Source organism: Amblyomma mixtum, chromosome 2 (assembly GCF_055824585.1).
Source record: "Amblyomma mixtum isolate Tamu chromosome 2, ASM5582458v1, whole genome shotgun sequence".
NCBI lineage: Eukaryota > Metazoa > Arthropoda > Arachnida > Ixodida > Ixodidae > Amblyomma > Amblyomma mixtum.
Window position 1 is genome coordinate 173,281,758 of NC_143013.1, and position 13,581 is coordinate 173,295,338.

At 47.9% G+C, this 13,581-nt stretch overlaps 1 protein-coding gene across 2 annotated transcripts in view; it reads left to right on the forward strand.

The window, feature by feature from the left end:
- Positions 1-3,706: 3,706 nt before the first annotated feature.
- LOC149361677 (uncharacterized) overlaps positions 3,707-13,581 on the forward strand; it is a 122,320-nt gene continuing 112,445 nt past the window's right edge. For both annotated transcript variants that reach the window (XM_089572758.1, XM_089572759.1), the window contains exon 1: positions 3,707-4,062. The gene's annotated coding sequence lies outside the window, so the exon portion shown is untranslated. The remainder of the gene's footprint in view (positions 4,063-13,581) is intronic.

Below are 13,581 nucleotides of genomic sequence, written 5' to 3' on the forward strand. Positions count from 1 at the left end.
TTACTGCAATACCAATTTCTGCGCGCAGTTTCAGCGTAAGCGAACCGGCGGTTGAGGCGAGAAAATTGTTAAGTCTTCGGATAAAGATACACAATACTGTACACAGAGCGACAGCTGTTGGGGGCTCAAACCGCTATATCTCGGTCGCAGCGATAGTCAGTGTACGCGATCGAGTTTTCCCGAAGACGGCCTGGAGTGGACCTTGGCGCTTCACTGCGGAGTAGCCAGAAGTGCTGCACGAGAGCAACTGATTCTTTTTTGACTCATTGATCAGAAGGTTTAGCATGAAGAGTTTTGTAACTGCGAATACTCGTTTCTGACGAGGGCATAAACCGTATACTTAAAATGTTTTATTTTCTTAGTTTCTCATTGAATAATTTAATATCTTGTGTGAAGAAGAAATGGGCATGAGCAGGGCTTCTAATGTGGAGGAAAGATAACCGATGGTCTCTTAAGGTAAAAAAGAGGGCAGGCGTAGCAGGTGGCGGCAGAAAGTGAGTTGGGTGGATGATATTAGGAATTTATCGGGTACAACGTGGCCGCACCTGGCGAAGGGCAGTGTTGATTGGAGGGATATGGGATCGGCGTTTGTCCTCCAGTGGACGTCGTTAGGTTGATGACGACTAATAATGATGCACTGGGAGCGCCTTGGCTGTACGAGTTCGCTGTAAGGCTTTTAGCGTGGCGAGGGTGGTGAAGGATAGATTCGGCAATCGTTTGAGCTCTATAGTGCTGCGGAGTCAGGAACGCCGATGTGATGGTGAGCTTCTGGTGCTGGGGTCTGCAGACGCAGTCGTAGCTTTGCAGTCGGAGAAGGTTGTATGTGTGTCATGGTAAGAGCTCTTGAGGAGGAAAACTCTGTCTTCATAGCATACGGGAGCCGTCTTCTGGCCCATGTTATGGTCCATGGGAAGAATGGCAACGTGGCGTAGTCTGTCCCACGGGAATCAAGAAGAGTCAGGATTGACATGAGGAGCCAGTTGATGCATTCTGACATTTCCAGTATATCGCTGCATTGGTGGGAGGTAGTCGGGTGGTGGCGCTCAGGTGAACGACGCGCCTCAGTTTTCACCTCGGAAATGTTGTTCAAAGGGACAGTCAGAAAGAACGGCTCCTTATGATTTTTGTTCTTTGTAAAAATTTGGAGTTTATGTCGATGTTTTTCAGCAGCGAAAGACGAATTTATTCCTGAAAAATGCGAATTTAAAAAGTTGAACCGCTGCTCGATTCAAGCTCGTGGCGTTTGCATCGAGCAGAGCTCCGTGGTCACCGTTAGAAAGTGAATGGGTGTGTAGCCTAGACACAACAGTGGGCCCATAAAAAAAGAAAAAAAAAATGTCGGCGCACCACATCTGTCTGCTTGCGAAGACGGTCATAAGATGGCGGCACCTGTGTCTAATTTGTTGTCCTTTCCTAGCTTATAAAATCCTTTTTCACTGAAAGGACCCTCTTTGTCTTCAGAAGGCGCTCATCTGCCAATACGAGCCAACTTCAATGTTGAATGAGACCGAGGTGCATATGGGAATTTTGCACGCACGCATTTGGCGATAGCGGCTTTAATCCGTCCCGTATATTTTTGCTTCTTCCATCTCATTGTTGAATGAACACGTGAGCGCAGCACTAATTGGAACTCATATTCAAATTTACTGCTGTATTTTCAGGCTGCTGGGCGAAAGTAACCAATTAAAGCAATTTTTGTAAGAAGTAGGTCTTTTGTGCAACTGACATAACAGATACCTCAAGCACGCAGTATCCCCAATCGTGTTCTGGGAGGAATTTCAGGAAAGCAATGCAACTTTTATTTATTTATTTATTGAAAATACCTGCAGCGCCCGTAGGCATTATTTCAGGGGGGGGGGGATACATAACAGAATAATAGGCCAGAAAAAAGAAAAAAAGCAAGAAAAAGCAATACAACAAGGCATGACACAGCAAGTACAAAATGAATGAATATGAAGAAACAACAAAGCATGACAAGAAAGTACAAAAAAAGAAGCCAACTCCGCACTCATACATCGGATAGCAACGCGCGGAACATAGATTCAGGACGGCACTCAACAATTTCATGGGGCAGGCGATTCCAGTCACGAACGGTAGATGGAAAAAATGCATTATGATAAGTGTTAGTTTTGCATTTAATTTCTTTAATCTTCCATCCGTGGTCAGGTCCCTTTGACCTGAAATGTGCAATAATTATCTTTATCAATTTTATTTTTCCGTGAAAGATTTTATACATTTCTAACCGAAAGTTCGTACTGCGTTTCCATAACAGCTCCCATCCCAGCGATAGTTTAATGTTAGTAACACTGCTGTTAAAATCGTAATTACTGGAGACACACCGAGCGGCAAAGTTCTGAATACGTTCAAGCATGTCGGCTAAATTTAACGTTCGGGGGAGCCAAACAACACAAGCATACTCCATTATAGGCCAAATATAGGTGAAATATAGAAGATTCTTAACTTTTAATGCTGCCATTTTAAAATTTCTTCTTACGAAATTCAGCATGTCATAAGCTTTAGTACAAACTTGCTCGACGTGCTCGTTCCAGGTGAGATTCCACGAAAAGTAACCGCCAAGGTATTTATAATGAGATACTCTAGACAGTCGGATAGAATGTAATTTATATTCAGCCAGCAAAGGGGGATGCTTACGTTTGACGGAAATAAGCTGGCACTTTATTGGGTTCAGAAACACCTTCCACTTCAAACACCGTTGTTTTATGCGGTCCAAGTTGCACTGCAAATGACAAGGATCTAAAGAACTGTTAACAACATGGTAGATAACACAATCGTCAGCATATAAACGTATTTTACAAGTCACATCTTTAGAAATGACATTAATATAAACTAGAGACAGCAGATGCACTAAAACAGACCCCTGCGGTCGGTACCCCCGAATATACAGGAACATAATCAGACTGGGCCCCATTAATCAATACACGGTGTTACGTCCCTTTTTATACCGCATTATACCACATGGCAACCAGGCAGAGTTCTTTGGCTAAGGATTCTTACAAAACAAAAGGCAAGTCATTGCTCACTACGAACAATTTTTTGGGGGGGAGGGAGAGGATGAAGGGGGTGCCTATTGTAGGCATGGCAGCGGTGGCCTGGCGGTTTCAGCACCGGTAGGTGCGGTATTAGAACTCCATTACATCGGCTACTGAATGGTTTCCACTGGGTACACGCCTTCCTCTTTCCTGGTGCTCAGCGTCTTGGGGTGAAAGGCTTGGAAAAATTGGGTCTCCCTCCCTACCCAAGTGCAGCAGTCCACATTAGCCATGACACTCTTTGTCCAAGCTTCCTTAGCGCCATTACAATCAAGTCATCATCATATCTTGAAATCACTACGCGAGTCGCCGAGCCATTTCGCGGAGCTGACGAAAAGCCATACTGCACATGTGCGAGGAGCAGTGACGTAACATGGCGCACAGCTGGCGCGCCGCCGCCGCGCTCGCCAGTTGCGCATGCGCAATAGCGGCGCATAGCTAGCGTGCCGGGGCCGCCGCTGCTGTCGCGCCCTCTCCATCGCCTCTCTCTCTTCGTTGCTTTCGCAATCCTCCAGATTTAACCAGAGCTAAACCACAGCCAAATTTTAAAATTATTTTCTCCGTACTCCAACCTCCAAAAACAACGCTCGGCCGCAGCGCCACCTTGCGGCGACGGGGGTCAGCTCGGTCGACGCGATCAGCCCGTGTGGCAGAGCTGGGCCGTTACGCGTCCGCGCGAGTCTCGCCCTCCCGGAGCGAACAGGTGCGCGGCCGGCTGGGAGAGGGTGTTCCGAGAGTGTCCGCTCGTCTCCTCCGCGCGGCCCAGCGGGATCCCAAGCACTCGGTGTGTGGCAGCGAAGCAGCGCGGGAGACTATTCTGCCGGTCCTCGACGGACGACAGCGCTCCGGATTACGTGGTCGCCGTATTCGCCAGGAGTTCTCGAAGGGAGACGGCGACGCTGCGCCGCACAGGCCGCTGTTCGTGGTGGTGGTGTGTGATTTACCCGCGAGCCTGGATTTTCACCCCGTCCAAGTGGCCAGGATTTTTATAAAGACAGTGCTCGGATTACGGGTGAGTAGAGTGTTCGGTGGCGTGCTGACGAAACCTTTCTCAAGCCAGTCCGTTACTCGGAGTGAAACAACCGAAGGTATATAGGGTGACCTTTCGGGCTACAGCAGTTGCGTCTCTTGCTCCATTCATCGAGATCTAGACTCACCCTTTTCACGTAGGGCCATGGTGCTCGGCTGCTGACCCGAAAGACGCGGGTTCGATCCCGGCCGCGGCGGCTGGAATTTCTTTGGAGGAGGAATTCTAGAGGCCCGTGTACTGTGCGATGTCAGTGCACGTTAAAGAACACCAGGTGGTCGAAATTTCCGGAGCCCTCCACTACGGCGTCTCTCATAGCCTTAGTCGCTTTGGGACGTTAAACCCCATAAACCATACCTTTTCACGTACCAGCGCTTCTTGAATGGAAGCGCACGTTGACACGAATGGCTTAGTTGCGATCGCTCAGGTTAGGTGTGAGGAAAAACAAATAAATCATGTTCAATGACGCGAATTTTATCATTTCTTACGCTGCGCGCATACTGGTAACCGCTTCTTCGTAATAAAGTAGTCAAACTTCCTCCATTAGCTCGATGATGTGGCAAACTAATCATACCTCCATAGTTAGTGAAGTCGACTAAATGACAGCTGGCTCTTTCTGCCCGTCATCGCAGACCGGTGTCCTAGGGATTCCAACCCCTAATCTCGATCCAAAGGAGAGACGTAAAGTCCCCAGCTGCCCAGCTAAAAGCTTGGCTCAACATGCCACTTTAATTTGCATCACATATAGTCGTGACTAGACATTGTGCAAAGCGATAGAAATTATTTTTTTTTTGCTTGCTTTTCATTGCCGCCGTTGTAGTTTCTTTCATACTCGCGTGAACGGAGAAGGAAATTCGCCGTCAAAAGATAGAAAACAAGGAAAACCGACACGGTGATCTTCTTTCCAAAGATGACACTATATACTGACGCCGCCAGGAGCGAATTGTGCACGGTGTGGGTGCCCAGTCATCGTAACGTCTCGAACAATCGGCGACGTCTCCGACCTGGCTATGCGTAGCCTTGCCGCGTCCCCGCCAGTGCCGCACATAGGTGCACTCGGAGCTCCGATGCGATCGCTGTGACCTGCCGCCGGTCGAAGACAAAGAGTGCGCTACTCCCAGCTGGCTTGCCCACTTCAGCTGGCCGGTCTGCGATTGCAGTCAGCTGACTTCGCCGTTGTTTTGAGTGTGTATTATTCTTTGTTATTTTGCCAGATCGCGCCGGAGAATGTGTGTTTTGCATTTCCGACAACCGTAATAATTTTTCCATGCCGCGCCATCGGCGGTTTATTCGACAGCCCGTTAGCGAACTGGGTGCTGACAGTACACAGATGTAGTAAACTTGAATGCCATTGCAAATGCGCTGTGCGCGGTTACATCCTCGCGCTTTGGTGTTGGAATGTGAGTCTATTGGGCGCATATTAACTCCGTGCTCACGGCATAAAGTTTTGTTTTGCTTTTTTTTACTTCAGTGTTCAGTGTTAACTTTCCTATCATCTCTTTGCAGTAATGAGTTTGTAGTTTGGAGAAATTCTGGCTTCCAGTAGCGGCAAAAACAGTTTCACGACTCTTGTTTGTTTGTCCGAAATTATGCGCTTTAAATTACTCGAAAGGCAATCCCTGAGTATCCTCTCTCTCCTGTGTTTTCTACAGTACCATTTCGCCAAAATATTTTGAGCGGACGTTCTTCTCGAGTGCTGATTATATGGTACCTTTACTTAGTAGTATCTTCAGTATTTAACTCTGCAGTCCTGCCAATATGTACAGAGTGCAGTACAGAGCTGCATCTTGACACGGCTCTGGGCGTTTACTGAACTAATAAGCGGCTACAGTCACTCGAACATCTCCCATAGAGATGCGTCTATAGTCTACACAGCGAAGCAGCGCCATTGAGCCCAGTGGTCCGGCACAGCAGGTTTCGGTATTGAAACCTCACATTGCGATGTTGATTTTCCTGGAAGTTTTTGCAACTAATTTCGCAGGAGCCATTTGTCTAGGCGCGAAAAAAATGCCTGTCACGGCAAAACGCTTGCTTAAATTGTAACTGGGAGCTTCCGAAGACACTTGTGTTCATTAAGCTTAACGACATTTTAGACTTTGAATTCAGCGCAGATTATTTAAGGCCATCTGAATATCATCATAGCCTCGTTGGTTAAAAGAAGGACCAGCACTAGATTCAAACGCCAAATGAATCAACCATTTAACGGGTTATTCTTTATTCTGTTCAGTGTATAAACCAGATGCACCGTGTCATTAGTTTCCAGACCACTTTTACGCTCACTCGCACCGATGCTCAGGAGTGCCTAATTTTTCCAAACCTGCGGAACTGTGAGCACTTCGACGCTGAGTGTTTTCGATCGTTGGGCAAAAGGAATGAGCTGTCTGTGATGGGGACCCTAAGCTATGGCGTGCCAGGTGTGAGGTCACCGACACAAAACCTCGACTTGGAATGAAATTAATTTATTCTGCACGACTTCATTTCATGTGGAGTCCAGCTCTCTTATGCGAAACGCGATGATCCTATTCAAGCGTGAGATTACAAAAGAACGGCTGTTTAGTGACTGCAAGTGTGAGTGCGGAAATACAGTGGCAGCGTCCTGTTTTTCCTTATTTCGTTCCGTATACAATTGTTTTAACGCAGGACAAAGCGTTATAAAGATAAGGCAACGCAGAGAAGAGGCCGATCAGTGATGAACACTGGCTGAACCCTCCGAAAAATTTAAGCCTGTCGTGAAGCACCGTTGTTTTCAAGCGACTGCATTTTTTTTCACTCGCTACTCTAATAACTGGCTCTGTCGTTTTTCGTGGGCGCATTAGAGAAGCCACGAATACTGCTAAAAGCTTTATGACTCTTAATGCTCCGTGGCTACCCGACGAGGGAGCAGACTTGACGCGTAAACTTGCTCCATTCATGGGTGAGCCTTGCTGCTCTCTCTGCAAGCACCGTAATTCTCCGACCGTGGACGCGTGTTATCCGCATACCAAGGGAGGCGAGCGCATCTGGGCCCGTCGGCATGTAGGGGCACGCGCCTGCACGGCGTGCGTCGTTTCTCAATGTGCCATGACGGCGTCAACAGTCGGAGCCACTTGGCATTGAGGGAACGGGGGACTACTCCGTCAACACTGGCGTATACTGTAAATACGGGCATTAATGAGCTGTTTGGAAGGCATGGCTGTGTCCAGCTGCACGTTTGCCAGCAGGTGATTAAACACAGACTCATCGCCGACTGCGCATTGTTCCGCAGCTGTGCAGCATCCCCTACTTCGTCGGCACCATGTTCTGCGCATGCATTGGCGTGTCTCTCGGTTCTTTTGAGTTATTTAGGTGTAAATGTTAGTCAGTGCAGGAGGACGGAAAATAATCTGCTGAAAGTTGCAATGCCGCCCGCGCAGTCGACTCAGTTGGGAAGCTGCACCGCACGCTTCACATGAAAACGCGAAAATTTGACGAGGTAGCGGCCGTTTGATGAGTCGATGGGTTGACGGCATACCGTCCGGTCAGAAATCATTATGGACGAGGTTCACTGGTCAGTGACTTCGGGAACGTCAGCAGCGACCGCTCGCATAATATCTGGCATCTGCGTTGCTGTAGCTCTAGTTATCGAAACGAGATAAGAGTAGTGGTTCTCGGAGTCAACCTTCCACGGCGTCGGGAAACATTCTCGATGATGGCGGAGAAGTTAATGCATACTTGGTCATCGCGCGCGTCCATGCATCGTCATTATCATCGTGGTTCTCGGCCTGTGTCTATGTAGTCCGCCAGCTATGACTACGTAGTCCGCAGCTCCGGAACTCACTAAAGTGTAGTACCGCCAATAATTCCGAGTCAAACACACCGACTGCCACTGTTTAGAGATAAAGAGAGATTAATTTGCTTTTTTTAAAACATAAATCATACATTAAAATTTGATGGGCCCATAGCCAAGACTAGTTTGTTCTCAAAGTCACGCGCGCTTGGAAGCACAGTAATAGGCTAGAAATTCAAACAGAGCAAATTCATGTCGGTCATGACAAACAAAAAAGGGGAAAAACGAATAGAAATAAATCCTGCCAGTGGCTACTACATGTTACTAAGGGAAATATTTTTACAGTGTTCAAAGTTGCTAGATATTTTCATCTCAAGCGGGACGTCATTCCAAATTTTAGCATCGCAGAACTGCAGCAATCGCTGACAAAAAAAAGCTGCCTGTTAATTGGACATTAAGGTTTAGATGGCTTGCATTCCTGGCACGCATAGTAAAAATGTGGGTTGTGAGCGGGCTGTTGTTGGATACAATGTTGTATTATTTTTTTTTTTGTACTCCTTACTCCCGCCCCGTGCGTAAGCGGACTGAAACGAGCGAAGTTCGATGCGCCTTGACGTTCCGCTGGAGAAGGCGTCCCCGGTCATCCCGGCAGTCAACCCAGGGCGACTCGGGCCCTGGGGCTTTGGTCGCGAGTGCGTCTTCGTTCGTGGACACGTCGCCCCTCACACAACCGTGCTGAATGAGTGGGCGTTGTGCGTTGGCCGACTGTTACAGGCTGAATGCGAACCCGTTGTGGAGGCAGCGCCCCCTACGGGTTGCTTTCGACTCGTCGCACTGCTTCACTTCAGTAATGGCATAATAATAATAATAATAATAATAATAATAATTTTTTTTATTTCATCTTTTCAGTACAGATGCGGGCCTGCCAAAGCCTCAGAAGGCTTCAGTGGCAGTGCCCGGCAGCAGACAGCATATAAGTCATGCACCGAGCGGACAAGTTGAAAAAAAAAAAAAAAAGATGGCAGAGAAAAAACAGAAAGGGAGCAAAAAAAAAAGGCGTGAAAAGAAAAAAAAATAGATTCCTTGCTTGAGAGAGATGCCATGATATTTGTCGCCGTTATTTTTCCTACTTCTTAGCCGCAGTAGGCGCACTTTCTTCAACGTTTGTATACTGGAAAACTCTAAATGGTTAAAATTCCTACAGCGTTTGCGCTAGTTTCACTTTGATTCTGAGGACTTTTGGGACCGCTTGCTGTCCAGCTGTTGTCTTCGGAACCTTCTACTGCGGTCCTTCAGCACCTCGTTCTTCGCATAACTACCCACACAGCTGCATGCAGATTGTATCAGTGGCATGCCGCTTCGGAGTTAAGCCAAGGTTGTGACTACGGTGGATTTTAGGTTATTTGTTCCATGCACTGCCCGCCTAGGTGTCACGGCGGTATAGTATACAGTGTCTGAAACGCCTCTCGCATCGAGCCACCAGACACTTAAGCCTCGATGTCTGCATTTCAAGAGAAAGGAAGAAAGTTAAGCCCACGAATGCAACCAGTGTGCGATTCTATTCACGATTATATAATTTCATCTGGTAGATTCCTCTGCCAGAATGTGAATTCACAACTTTTCCTTCTCCGTATTTTTTTTTGTTTTGTTTTGTACAAATTCTAGCTCTGCGTCCCAAATTTTAAATATACTCCATTCCCTGTACATGAGTGCGTTTGTATCTGCTATGCACCCTGGCCAATCCCCCGCAGTGGGTATGTGCCATTCAGCCTGAGGACATATCATCAATGTGCATGGTCTCCGCGCTCGCTAGCTAACCCGAGGAGATCCGATTTAATCTGGCCCAGCCACTCCCTCCCGGTAAGCAGCATTCCTCATGCGTGCCTACATATATGCCGCGCGTATGCCAATGAGACGTATTAAGTACTCGTTGATATTAATCTTCTACTTAACCGTCTCCCAACGCTAAATAGTAAGAAGTGATGAAATGGAATTACAAAAAACTCGTTTACAAGTGCTCGCGTTGTTTTTGTATTCGTTGCTGCTGCACGGCCGGGTATGCGTTTTTAGCAAGCCTGGACGCGTTTCCACGTCTCCAACCGGTGGCACTCAAAATGCAAAGTGTGCCACCAGGGACATAAGAAAAAGCAGAAGAAAAAAACAAGAAGTGGATAATCTCGCGTGCTTGGCGCGTAATTTCCCAAGTTGAGTGGCCGTCGCAATAGAGCCGCGCGTGTGCGCACTTATATAGCTGCGTATACATAGCGTGTATATATATATATATGCAGGACCGGTCTCCGTGGCAGGCGTTTCTAAAACTCCGCCGGAGAAGACGGCGGTAAACTGAGGCACGCAGACGACTCTAAACTCAACGCCTATTTCAAGACTCGCTTGAGCCGCATCGTGGGATAAACGCGTTTCGTAACTGCACCCGCAGCGTTCCCCAGTGTGCGAGGTTTTTCCCCGGATAGGATAAACGCCTCTCACAGACGTAGCATAGTCGAGGACAGGATAAATACCTACCACAAGCCGAGACGAAAGACGGGGGCGGGGGGGAGGCGAATGTTTGAGGAAACGTGGCAGCCATTTCATTTTGAGGCTGCCTGCGACGCGGCCGCATGCAATTTCGACGCCGAGACGGAAGCATTGCTTCCCTTCGAGCGACGGTATCACGGGGGTGTGGTTAGCGCGCGCGCATACCATTTACTGAGGGACAGCGCGTAGCTGATATGATAGGCCTCAAAGCAGCGTACACAGGTTGGGGCATAAAAAAAAAGGAAAATATACGCACCAAACAGGAAACCTCGCATTGTGCCTCGAGCCGCTCCCGTATTGCGCAAATCGTGCTTCGTTCTGCTATATACCCTTTGTTGCCGAGGGAAAATGCGGCACGTATTGCGAAGCCTTCGTCACGATAAAGAAAACAACAAATGGTAGTCGGGGTGTCAGGCTTTCAGCAGTGAATTTCCATCGCATGCAAGAAGCCTGTTCTGCGCGTCGATAATGTCCTGGATGCCCGCTCTGCGTGTACACGTCTGGGAAGTTATGAAATCTCTTGCGTAACTAAATGGTGAGAAAGTGTGATGCCTCGCGTACGTGAGTGGTATGTTATGTTCATGCAAAGGCTTTTCAATGCAGGGATTGAGGCAATGCGGAAATCACATGAGTAATCAGAGTCATACTATCGTCGCCTCAATGGGCATATGAGTCCTTGCTCAAAGCGGCGTGTGTCCGTTTTGTCTCTAAAGTGACGAGATTGAAATGTCTGCGGTTAGTTCGAGACGAAGAACGTGCATTCAAGGCATGCTTCCAGTAATAACAAAAGGAGGAAGGAACGAGTGCAGTTTGTCTATTTCGACCCTATTCCAGCGTCTTCGAGTGCTGGTGAGAAAATATTCGAAGAGAAGGCAGGCGTAGCAGGGGGCGGCAGAAAGTTAGGTGGGCGGATGAGATTAAGAAGTTTGCGGTTTTAAGGTAGCGGCAGTTGTCACCGGGCCGGATTAATTGGAGGGATATGGGAGGGGCCTTTGCCTTTCAGTGGACGTAATCAAACTTATGATGATGACGATAAAACAAACATCGCGTTTGTTGAGAACAATTCGTATTGGCCGAGAGGCACGATACAGTTTGGGATTATAGTGGGCCACGAATGCCCAGAAAGAGTGATGGTGCAGGTTTGCAATTTATGATCGCCTCTACCAATCGGAAGATAGCCATTTAAGGGTCTTCAAGATGGCTTCCTCTGGTTACATGTTTACACGGCCGATCTGGAGAGGGCAAGTCAGCTGCAGATCGGCCGTGCTTGTTATGGCTTTTTTTTTTCGTTTTGAGCATACGCCTTGTCGCGCGTAGTAATTCGTCAGAAGCTTGAGAAATGCTACTGATATTCCATAATTAATGTACTAATCTTTTTTTTTTTTTCATTGTACCGAATAGAAGAAGTATTGAAGAACTAGCCATGCATACGCAAATAATACAGAACACTTTCGTAAATAGGCACCTGTACTGGGCCCTTCACGCTGATACTATTTCCTTAAATTTGTTCGTGTTTATTTTTCGACTCAGTATACATGTCACCGTCGCAATTTGGAAGTGAACTTGCGACCTCGAGTTCAACATCAGGACGATTCAGTATTGTACATAACGGGACAGCTGCACGCCGTTTATATTGCGACTGTCACTCTCGTCTTTACGACCAACGGTCGAGCAGGCATCTGCCGTTCCGAGCGGCGAGGTTAACAAAGCCCTGGCTGGCGTCAGTTGTTCACTCTGCGCGATGTGATCGCCGAAACATTTGTCTATTCGAAGGTTATCACGGACATTCACACTGAACAGGCTAAATAAGTTTTTTTTTTTTTGTGTATTAAAAATCGCTTGCTCTGGTGTATAGGCGGTACAGAATACAGATACCGAGCAGCTTCATACTGATTGCAGAAGTAAACTGTTCCAGAACAGTTAAGTCAGAGTAGGTTATGGCTAAACTGGCTACCTACATATCACGTCGCTGATATCTCTCAGTTCCAGACATTTACACCGCAACCAAGCTTTGCACAGCAAGGAACAATAGAAAAAGAACGCTGTCTAGGGCTATCGTCACTGAGTCCTGAAACGAAGCCTATACGTCGCGAGAGATTTTTTCCACCTTCAGCATCTAGCAGCAACACTAGTAGTGTTGCTGCAACTATGTCTTCCACTTCAAGCTGCATTATAACATGCGCAATGTCCCAATTTAGCCTGGCTGGGCGGCTGCACAGGTCTCCTCTTGACCGCAAAGTCACTGGTTCGATGGCCGTCCGCGGAGGTCACTTTTCACTCGAGGTGAAATGTCATGGAATGCTTACACATCCACACCAAAGGAACGACAGAACGCAACGCTTGTTCTGGTGGGGCATTACCGCGAAGCTCTCAGCAGGTGTACAGCGATGGCGAGCTTGAAAATTGTGGCCAGCTAGCGCACGAAGGGCCCTTGTCGCAGGGTGCAGCCTTTTTTTCAGAAATTACGGCCAATGCGTGTACAATTACCAAAGGGGGACTGAATAAGCAGGGCGCTGCATCGCACGAATTCCATCGCCTGTCATTGAACGAACCCTGGGAACGCAGACACATCAGTGCGCGGTGTTAGCAGAACAGAGAACCTCGCTAGGTGGCTAGAGTCGCTATAGTTTCGCTTTGGTAGGGAAAACTCTGTGTTTCTTACTGTTTTAAATTCCGCACAAGTTTCCACAGAGTCATACGACGTACTTTCGCTGTCTGTAGTGCTAACGGTGACACTTTTATTTCCGCAAGGGGCTGCTACTGCGCTTCATACCTGTCTGTCTATAGGGGGGGGGGGGGGGGGGTGTAATGTGATGCCATGCGACAGAAGGTTTCAGGGCAAACCGACTTCCGTCATGTCCTCGAGTGCCCGTTGATTTGTACGCCTCTCGGCAGGGCTTCGTGGCCGGCGAAATGCGCCAGCTGCCACGACACGCGTGCAGTGGAACATCGCTGGAACGAAGGGGAGATGAAGCAGACGTTTTTTGCCTCGTCAAGGCCATTATCTCGGTGCTCAGTAACGCGCGTTTACTGCTGTAGTGCAGCTTCGAAGTGAAACTGCAGCAGCTTGGGGCTTCGCTGGAAGCACAGGCAGGGTAGGAGGAAGTCACATTTAGAAATGCCGGGCGAGAAGTGAGGGTGAGTGAGGAAATAGGCGAAGGCGCGGATCATCAGCAGTATTTTTTTTTGTTGTTGCAGGTGGAAAACATACAATAAGCAGTAAT